General features: G+C 37.3%; 1 protein-coding gene across 1 annotated transcript in view; it reads right to left on the reverse strand.

Annotated features, from left to right (window-relative positions):
- The window catches only part of LOC144957844 (green-sensitive opsin-4-like), a 260,802-nt gene that overhangs the window by 56,306 nt on the left and 193,164 nt on the right, over positions 1-11,332 (reverse strand). Inside the window, exon 5 of the mRNA XM_078889315.1 lies at positions 10,566-10,853. The gene's annotated coding sequence lies outside the window, so the exon portion shown is untranslated. The remainder of the gene's footprint in view (positions 1-10,565; positions 10,854-11,332) is intronic.

The raw sequence follows: 11,332 nt of genomic DNA on the forward strand, positions 1-11,332 counted from the left end.
CTTCGAGTTTGTCAGTCTGTTTCTATTATCCAGTTAGTAATTTGCCTCCATAAATCTCTGTCTAGTGCAAGTGTTGTTATCTTTAGAATGTCATCATGTGTGTTAAGGTGCTGAGGCAGTTGGATGTTTCCTTGTGTTGTTGACATCAGTTCTTCGGTTGTTGTTTCTAAATGTACTTGATATTTTTTGAGAACTTGATTCAATGTTGATGGAAGTGAAGTTGTTGTACGCCCTCTGTATTTGGCTCCTTGTTTGAAGTAACCATCCATTGAGTACTGAAATATTTTCATCTCCTCGGAGCACGTGTCTGAACAGTTTCCATCTTTGTTTCTTTATACGTGTACTACTGACTGGTTGTACTCTGCATCAGTAATATACATACTCATTTCTGATTTTGTCTGGCCACTGTACCCCAATAACAATTGTTTGCGAATGAGGGAGTCCAGGGTGTCCAAATTATTTTTAGTAAGACCCCACGTACCACAGTTGTACATAAGGATTGGCAGCACTAGTGCTTCGTAAAGGCGTATTCTTTTATTTTCATTAATGACGTTCGTCCTCTTCCAAACGTTGTGTAGTTCTCTGAATGCAGTTTGAGCTAGCATTTTTCTCCATTTGATGTCTCCATTTTCATTAATCAAGTTTCCGAGTTTTCTTACACTTTTCCATTCCTCTTGTTTCTTGCAACCACTGCAATTTCTGTTTTGGATTGTTGACCTCTAGATTCCAATGTCGCAGAGTAGTTGATATTATTGGTATGTGTTGCTTCGCCAGGTCTGTTGTATCAAATATGATGTCAACATCGTTTGCGTAAATCAGTTCGCGGGTAAGGATTTGAGAAATCGGGAGTTTTAGTCTAAATTCTTTTAGTGCTGCTTCCAAATATACGGTAAAAAGGATGGGGCTCAGACTATTTCCTTGGGGAGTTCCCAGCGATGTTAATAGTGAAATTGTTTCCGCACCAGATGTAATCGTAAGCAGTGATCTTATTAGTCGAGATGAAGTACGGTATTATATTATTTTATATTATCTAACTCTGGGTAATGTTGTAAATTTCGTGTTTAATGTCTCCATGCAAGATACAGAGCTGCATTTAGTGTTTCATCGGTGTTAGGAGTGAAATATCTAAAATGGTGTGAGACAAACAGGAATAAAAAAAGGAAAGAAATAAATAAAGAAAGAAAGAAATTAAAAAAAAAAAAAAGAGAGAGAGAGAGAGAGAGGGGGGGGGTGACAGAAAGAGACAGAGATAGAGAATGAGTGAAAGAGATAAATAGAAAAAGATAGAGATAAATACAGAAAAAGAGTGAGAGGTAGATAGACAGATAGAGAGATAGATAGAGATAGATAAATAGAGTGATAGTGAGAGATAGATAGAGATATACATATAGGGAGAGATAAATGGAGAGAGAGTGAGAGATAGATAGATAGACAGATAAAGAGCGAGAGAGAGAGAGAGAGAGAGAGAGAGAGAGAGAGAGAGAGAGAGACATGACATCGACATTTCTCACCAAATCTTATTTCCATAATATTGATTCCATCTTGTAAAATATCACAGATTTTCTTCCTTCCTATTTTTTAAATTGTAACTGGAGAATGGCGACGAAGGTTTACATTCGAAACCAAACAACTGAATGTTTGATATCCTCATTGAATTCCTTCAGCCAGACCATGAAACCTCACATTGCGTCAACAAACATCGGCATGGTTTTTTAGGGGTTTTTTTGGACGGCTAAATTGTAAATGTTCTCTGTGTAAAATTTTTTATTTGACAAATAATAATATTGCCAACGTAATCAACTCCGAAAAGGTTTCTGAACGATGACGTGTCGTCAAACCATTGGACGAGACGCAAAGGTTACGAATGACGAAGGTGTCTAGCAAGGGAAACAACTCATGTCATCTCGTGTTATATAATTTGTCTAATCAAATTTATCTCAGATTAGGTATCCGTTTATGACGATTTTTCACGAAAATAACTTTGGAAATAAATCCTTCAACCAATTAACTTTCTGTACTCTGGAAAAACATGTATTTAAAAATTTGGCCAAAATAGTCCTTCAAATAATATCGATCGATTTAAATAACCCTCATAATGGCAAACATTCTAAAACCTGGGACTTCGCAATTTGACATTAAATATTCTCATTGTGGTCATCATCATCATTGCCCGTCAACAACTATTTATAGTATAGCCGGAAGTCGTGTGAGGAAAAAACATTGTCGAACTGTTACCATTTTTTAAAACTAAGAATAATAGGAGGGACGCGTCGTAACATTTTTGCTATCACGCTATCCTAAAATCGGGTTTTGCCAAAACCAAGCACTCCGTGAAACTAGGTGAGAAGTTGCTAGGCTTCTATACCAGTAAGATGAGACGCTGGGTGGTAGCTAATCGGCTTCGGTCGAGAACTTGCCTAACGGCAAAATCGCTTTATCAGTGGGGACTTTCCACCTGCCCACCATGTACCCGATGTAGGATCGAACCAGAAACCGCAGAGCATCTAGTTGAACGGTGTGTTGTGACGAAGCTTCTGGGCGGGTTTGCGACGGTGCTCGAGTGCGGTAAAGAATTTGCAGATTGGGTCGATCGTCATAACATAATAGTGTGAGCACAATTAGAAGCTGCTGCCAAAAACAAAGGGGCGTAATCAACGTGTACCTTTTTTTTTTGCGTGTCTGACTGATAAATCAATTGGTTATGGGCTCACGTGCGGCTATGTGGTCTAGTGGCATGGCACTCGCTTTCGGATCGGAAGGTCCTGGGTTCGATAGTTGAGTCCTTGGAAAAAGGCTCTTTATTGACATTCTCTCACCGTACTCTGGTGTAAATTGAGTACCTGGCCGTTAACAGCGTTGTCTCTGTCCGATAAAAGATTGTAATATCGCCTAACAGCCGTCATGTCCCGTCCTGCATTAAGTGTTGCGGTTGACCAGGGACCACTTGTAAAGCGCTTTGAGCACGTTTAGTGGATATTGTGCTATATAAAAAGCTAAAAACAAAAGGCTCATTGTGTTCATGGAAATAATGTCAAACAAACGCAAAATATTGTCTATTACTATCACATCAATGTATATCAGGCCCATCATTGCGTTCAGTTATCAGACCTGAAAATATGTGCACGGAGGCTAAGAGGCGTTCGGTTATCAGAACTGCTAATAAGTACACGTCGGATATGATAATTGAGTTTTTCGGCATTTTAAGAAACTATGTGCATAGTCTTCAATCAATCAAGATATAAAGTTTACTTGTCTTTCATATTTGTGTCAGTGCATGACATATCAGTCGGAAGGTGAAATTTTGTATATGTTTTTGCATTTTCTGAATGAATATTATGCTCATTAGAGCATTTTAATCTTTATTTGAAGTAAATCGGGTGATTTTTCATGAAGTTATGGTCAGATGTATGGGAAAGGTATCCAGCAACTTTTCCTCAAATTTCATACTTTTTCAACTTGACTAGCTGTAAAAAAATATTTTGAAGTGAAATTAAGCTTTGATTTTTCCCGAAGATGTACCAAAAGAGGTTGATTTAATCCTTTATGACAAGAATTCATTTTGGATAAAATGTGACCTTTTAACTAAACTTGGCAATATCTCATTTCAAACCTTTTCACCATCCGACTGATTATGTCATTCACTGTAACATTTAAAAACACCCCGTTAAAATCAATCTTAGCATGTAATTTAAGGTTTAGTAGATAAATATAATTTTCACGATGTGGATCAAAATTGAAAAGAAAGTCAATACCTATTACACGTATCATCTTATAAATGTAGACCTTGAGAGCCATAATGCTTAAAGAGCCGGAGATTATCCCGTTTTTTATAGTGTGAAATGGACAATAGCAATTGCTTGTTACTCTTTAAATAGGACGTCAGTCTATCGCAAATAAACCTAGCCACCCAATCACTGCCGGGTGGTAGGCGGGGGGGGGGGGGGGGGGGGGGGTGTCAGAGAAAATCTCGACCATTCGGGATCTATCTCGATTTAGGTGTTACACCAAGATTTTTGCACTTTTATTTTTTTGCAATTCCTGACGTATTCCCTCTATCGTTGTGAGAGCTCGTGGTTGGCGGATGGATCGATAGATAAATTGAACGTTCTATAATATTGTTGAGAGTTGATTTTTTTTTGGGGGGGGGGGGGGGGTGGTATTCCTAGATAAGAAATTAAAAAAATTAGAAAGTGTTACACTGAGTTTTTTTTGTTGTAAATCCGGATGTATTCCCAGTAGTTGTAAGAGCTCATGGTGGGCGGAACAACGGGTCGGGTTTCACGTCACAAGACTGAAAGATATAGTTTATTCAAGATACACCTTATAAGATTCTGCATTTGTTATTAATAATTGAAAGACACTATATTAATATACAATATACACTCTTGCTCTTTTAAAAATTCCGTGTTCTCAACCACTGCACGAGCTTATGAGTGTGTAATGGGAACAAAGCTCGAATTCCAAAACGTAAGAGAAGGAAATCTTTTTTCCTCCAAACCCCCCCCCCCCCCCCCAAAAAAAAAAACAAAAAAACAAACAAAAAAAAAAAACAAAAAACAAAAAAACAAACAAACAAAAAAACAAACAAACTAAAACTCCAAAACACTTGAGTTTTTATATAACGCAATATCCACTAAATGTGCTCAAAGCGCTTTACAAAGGGTCCCTGGCCAACAGCAACACGTAACATGCAGAACGAGACATGACGCCTGTTAGGCGATATTACAATTTCCCGACAGAGACAACGCTGTTGACGGTCAGGTACTCATTTTACACCTGAGTACGGTGAGAGAATGTGAATAAAGAGTCTTTTCAAACGCCGAGCGAGGCTCGAACCCAGGACCTTCCGATCCGAAAGCGAGTATTATACCACAAGACCACATAGCCGCACTTATCCTTCCTCTAAATTGATTCCAAATTCGTCATCTGTGAATAAAAAAACATGTTCTACATGTTCAAAAACACTTAAACGATAGATACACTTAAAAGAAAAAAACTCTAACTTTTAGTGAATTTTAACGCTTGATAATTTGACTTCACGAATTATTATTGTAAACTCGTTATCATTACGCGTTACTATTTAAGGGTAAGAGTTGAATGTGTGGATAAGAGACGGAATAGAAAAGCTGGTAACATCTGAGATGATCGAGGGAAATAGATCTATCTAGAGGAAGACAGAGAACGACATAATGATATTTAAATAACCTAAGAAAGGCCAGACTTTATGCGCACTGCAGCCAGAGGATCGTGATACGTGGAGACATCTGCTGCTGACCAGCAACGTGCTCAAGAGTACAAAAACCACCACGATGGATGATGAGGATAGGAGGAGTTGAATCACGTTTGAATGATAAAAAAGAGCTTTTTTATATAGCGCAATATCCGCAAATTTAACATGAAGGACGGCACATGACGCCTGTGAGGCGATATTACACTTTTTTCGACAGAGACAACACTGTTAACGGCCATGTACTCATTTTACACCTAATTATGGTGAGAGAAAGTGAGTAAAGAGTCTTTTCCAAGGACTCAACTATGCACCGATCGAGGCTCGAACCCATGACCTTCCGATCCGAAAGCGAGTGTTATACCGCAAGACCACATAGTCGTACGCATCTTACCTCTAAATCGATTCCAAGTTCGTCATCTTTGAATATACAAATATGTTCAAAAACACTTAAACCATATATAGATACACTTAAAAGAAAAAAAATCTAACTTTAAGTGAATTTTAACGCTTGATAATTTGACTTCACGAATTATTATTGTACACTCGTTATCATTACGCGTTACTATTTAAGGGTAAGAGTTGAATGTGTGGATAAGAGACGGAATAGAAAAGCTGGTAACATCTGAGATGATCGAGGGAAATAGATCTATCTAGAGGAAGACAGAGAACGACATAATGATATTTAAATAACCTAAGAAAGGCCAGACTTTATGCGCACTGCAGCCAGAGGATCGTGATACGTGGAGACATCTGCTGCTGACCAGCAACGTGCTCAAGAGTACAAAAGCCACGATGGATGATGATGATGAGGAGGAGTTGAATAACGTTTGAATGATAAAAACGAGCTTTTTTATATAGCGCAATATCCGCTAAATGTGCTCAGCGCTTTACAAGGGGTCCCTGGTGAACAACAACATTTAAAATGAAGGACGGGACATGACGCCTGTTAGGCCATATTACATTTTTTCCGACAGAGACAACGCTGTTGATAGCTAGAGGAATACAGAGAATGGCATAATATTTAAATAACCCAAGAAAGGTTAGACTTTATGCGCACTGCAGCCAGAGGATCGTTTTACGTGGAGACATCTGCTGCTGACCAGCAACGTGCTCAAGAGTACAAAAGCCACCACGATGGATGATGGTGATGAGGAGGAGTTGAATAAGAGCTTGAATGATAAAAAATTGAGCTTTTTTATATAACGTAATATCCGCTAAATGTGCTCAAAGCGGTTTACAAAGGGTCCCGGACCAACAGCAACACGTAACATGTAAGACGGGACATGACGCCTGTAAGGCCATGTTACATTTTTTTCCGACAGAGACAACGCTGTTGAGAGCTAGAGGAAGACAGAGAATGGCATAATATTTAAATAACCTAAGAAAGGTTAGACTTTATGCGCACTGCAGCCAGAGGATCGTTTTACGTGGAGACATCTGCTGCTAACCAGCAATGTGCTCAAGAGTACAAAAGCCACGATGGATGATGATGATGAGGAGGAGTTAGTTGAATAACGTTTGAATGATATTGCGTTTCGTCTGTTATATTTTAGTTGAATTGAATTGGCCGCTTGACAATATTATGACGTTCCAAACTGTTTTTTTTCTTTTTTCTTGTTGTTGTTGTAATCTTGATATCATTACAATGGAAGAGAGTTATATAATACTGTTGTCAACAGATGAAGAAAATGGGCGGACTTTGTTGATTGTTTCGTCGGTAATGTAAAATGTTGCTGCTCGTATCTCGAAAAAATAAATAACAATGTGAATTTGAATTAAAGCTTCAATTTAATATACGAAAACAGATAAAATGGACGTTTCGGGTTTCCCCTTTATCAACAAAATAGGATGATAACAAACGCAACTACCACATAATCTCATTTATCTGTAGTATTTCATTCATCCTGTTTTGTTGATAAAGGGGAAACCAAAAGGTCCATTTTATCTGTTTTCGTATATTAAATTGAAGCTTACATTCAATTTCACAATGTTATTTATTCTCAAGAGTAGAAATCTAGGTGCATATATTTTGCGGGTCTGATTACCGAACGTGTTTATGGGCCTGTTTTAACATTCTTGTACCAGACAATAATTTTGGTTGGTTTGAGAGTATTTCCATGACAACGATGAGCACATAAGAATATGGATTATCAGACCTGCTAGTAGGTACACGTCGGTAACAATTCATTTTAAGCTACAGAAACTGCATTTGCGGCTTATGGCTCTAAAGGATTGTTAAAGAGTCTGGGATAGTGGATGTAAATTTTAAAAATACACGATACAAAAAACAAAACAAAAAAAACAAACAACAACAACAACAACAACACACACACACACACACACAAACACATGCAAAATAAAATACGAAACAAAAAACAAAAAAAAAACAAAAAAAAAAAAACAAAAAAACAAACAACCCAACAAACCAAAACAAAAAAACAAAAACAAAGCACAATCCTTCCTCCTAAATATAAACTCAACAAAACAAACAAACAGAAAAACAAAACCTAAAAAAAAAAAAATAAAAAAAAAAAGACCAAAAGGAAAACAGAAAAGGCAGAAATCGTAGAGGGAAGAGTAAAAAAAAAACATTGGCCAGCAGAGTCCTTAGTGCGAGGTCATTGTGTAACGGCCAATGCATACGAGATTAGGGATGAAGGGATTAAAGAAACACACAACACATCTATATAAATACAAATCCTTGAACTATGCCGAGTCACCGTGACCCATTCATATCATCTCGTTTTTCTTCATTCATTCATTCATATCATTGTGGTCTCGTGGTATGGCACTCGCTTTCAGATCGGACGGTCCTAGGTTCAAGCCTCGCTCGGCGCATAGTTAAGTCCGTGGAAAAGGCTGTGCTAAATACCAACGTTTCAAATTTTTGACCAGTTTAACTATAATTTGATTTTTTAGCACCTGGCCCATCCCAACATAATGCCGTTTTGAGACGAGGGGTCCCATATTATCTATACCATGAACAAGATTATACAACTCATCGTTTTTTACAGTATGGAAAAAAAATTGAATTGATATTTAGGCGCTATGCCTGGACTAAACTGTTAACTCACTCAATCCTAGAGCTATTTTTGCTACCTTTCAAAACTGGGAAAAATGTATTAAAAATGAGCATGTACGTACGTAGATAGTTTTATTCAACTACCATTCATATGTAATAACTAAAAACATTAGCTTTGATATAATTTGTCTCCTCCTTATAATTTGTCTCAGAAAAATATAATAAATAGGCACGGGGTAAAAGTAACCCCGGGTAACCTCCGGATATAGTCGATGATAGGGTTGGGTGAGTTAATGAAGCCTGGCCTTTGGCAGGGATCACATGTAAAGCGTTTTGAGTCTGAAGACGTCGATCTATATGAATGCTCGTATTTTTTTTCCTCCATAGAACTCTTCCCCCCCCCCCCCCCCCCCCCCCCCCACACACAAACAAACAAGCTGAAGCTGACGCTCTAAACTAAATGTAGACATAAATATATTTATTATAGCGTATTTCCATAGATTCACTATGCTCTATGCCCATGTTTATGGCCAGTTTATACTTGAAATAGGCAATAAGTAACAATCGGTATGAATGCTCTTTTTTTTCTATAGAAATCTCTCTCTCTCTCTCTATCTCTCTCTCTCTCTCTCTCTCTCTCTCTCTCTCTCTCTCTCTCTCTTTTTCTCTGAAGCTGACAATCAAAACTGAGTAATTTGCATAGCGTAATTCCATGCATTCACTATGCTCGACGTGTACATTTATGCAGGTCTGACGTCCGAACCCACTTAATGGCCTAGTTTGACATTGGTATAATGGACAATATTTTGCGTCATTTTTGAGATTTCCATTAAAACAAAACAAAACAAAACAACCCCCCCCCAAAAAAAAAAAAGAAAGAAAACAAATACAAAAACAAAAAAACCCCAAGTTTTTGAAAGTTTGGCCAGAAAACTCGTCCTTCAATTATCAATCGAGTAAAATGGCCTTCACCTTGTCAAAATCTACTCCCAAAATTGAGACTACAAGGTAAGGAAGTCCCAGGTTTGAGTTTTTATTTGGACAAGATGAGGGTCATTTTAATCGATTGATATTTGAAGGAAGAGTTTTACGGTCAAACATTGTTTTTTTAACTTTATTTTTTCCAAATAGCTATGTGCGGCTATGTGGTCTAGTGGTATGACACTCGCTTTCGGATCTTTCGGGGGTGGGTGGGTTTTGTTGGATCATTGAATGTAACTCTATCAAACCTATTGCTGTTATGTGTTTAGATAATATACTCACAACACTATTATAGATAGTTCGAAGTTGACGTCATTCAGGTCTTTGTTATTGCTTTTTGCGATCCGTGTTCATGAGTAATTCTCACAAAACTGTATTAACCAGACTATAAACGTTCATGGTTACACATAGTTTTGTGTGTTGGTCCGTTATACTTCTGGATGGCAATGTTATGAGCTTCTTAGCCAAACGCATACTATCTATACCTTACCAACACACCAAGCTGCGTGTAACTTTGAACGTTTATAGTCTGATTTGATATAATTTAGTTCGAATTACTAACTAACATAGCTGTCTGAAAAAAAAAATAACAAAGAGCTGAGTGACTTCGATTTCGTTTCTTCTATAGGCCGAAATTATGTGATTCGTGTCTCAAAACGGTATTCTATCGAAGTGATATGAGGCTTGGATTAAGTGTAATTGATCCACTCGTAAAGAACCAGTGATAATTGCGGGTTAAGACTACTTGAAACAGGAACTTATCTATCTTGCTTAATTATTATCTTAAATATTGTGGACATGAACATAGATCGAGATGAATCTTTTGAGCCCTCAACGATCAAAATTTATCCGGTAATAAAGTCTGTAGGTGCGCGCAAATGAACCTGGTAAAAGAGCAGCCAGATGGCGATTCCCATTTAGTAAAGGACCGATCATTATACCCCATAAATTTTATAGGTAATTGTCTATGTCAATGGGTGATTAAAATTACCCTTGATTTAAGAAACGGTTGCAAGTTATTCGTATATCAATCTGTAAAAATTGCTATAATGATTTTTAGATTTGCCAGTAATTCTGTGCTTGTTGGCAAATATTTAACATTTGCTGTACAGAACAATTTTGATCTCCAACCCTATCTTTTTAAAAGAAATTATTAAGAAGAAGGATCTATAGATTCATAAGGTGTATAACTTAAATAATTAATAATTTCAGATTATTTTAATTTTACATTGAATTCACTTCTTGGTATTCACTTTATCTCGACATAATACCAGCGAGTCACACACAGATAAACGTTTAACAAACACAACACTCTTTCGAATCTGAACTTACCTCCAATAAATGTTGTAGTAAGTAGAAGTCCAGTCGCAATGAATATTTCTATATGAAATAGAAAACGAATGAGATTTGCATGATCCAGATGTCAGGGAGAGTTATGTTTGACTCTGGAAAATACTAAAGTTTGGCACGAACGACAACTCACTGGTCCAATACGAATATATAATTCACGTAAATTTCGCCACACTTCACAGCAACATGTCTGTATTTTCAAAAAGATCTTGCTTTATGGTTTATGGTAGAAAACCTGGTCCAAAAGTCTGCTCAATGACAAATCACACTCTGGAATAATAATAATAGTAAAAAGAGAAATGTGAAGAGTGGAGATAAAAAAAATCAACGGGCAATAAAATGGCTGAACCAAAACCGATATTGAGTTATCTCCCCTGGTTTAACACCACGATAGTTATGTCCCCTTTTCAATCTGCCAAGATATCAGGAACAATAATCACTCCTGACTGTTCATACGTGCCGGTGACTTTGAAAGGAATAACGTTGATCGGAACCATACGGAGATCATCAGCTAGACAATAATACCAACAACAACAACAACTACTACTACTACTACTACTACTACTACTACTACTACTACTACTACTACTACTACTACTACTACTACTACTACTACTACTACTACTACTACTACTACTACTACTACTACTACTACTACTACTACTACTACTACTACTACTACTACTACTACTACTACTACTACTAACAACTAGTGCGGGGCGGTCCTTGGCAAGCTTAAGGACCACGGT

This window comes from Berghia stephanieae, chromosome 12 (genome assembly GCF_034508935.2).
Source record: "Berghia stephanieae isolate SIO BIC M18660-M18661 chromosome 12, UCSD_Bste_1.3, whole genome shotgun sequence".
In the NCBI taxonomy this organism is placed as follows: Eukaryota; Metazoa; Mollusca; class Gastropoda; order Nudibranchia; family Aeolidiidae; genus Berghia; species Berghia stephanieae.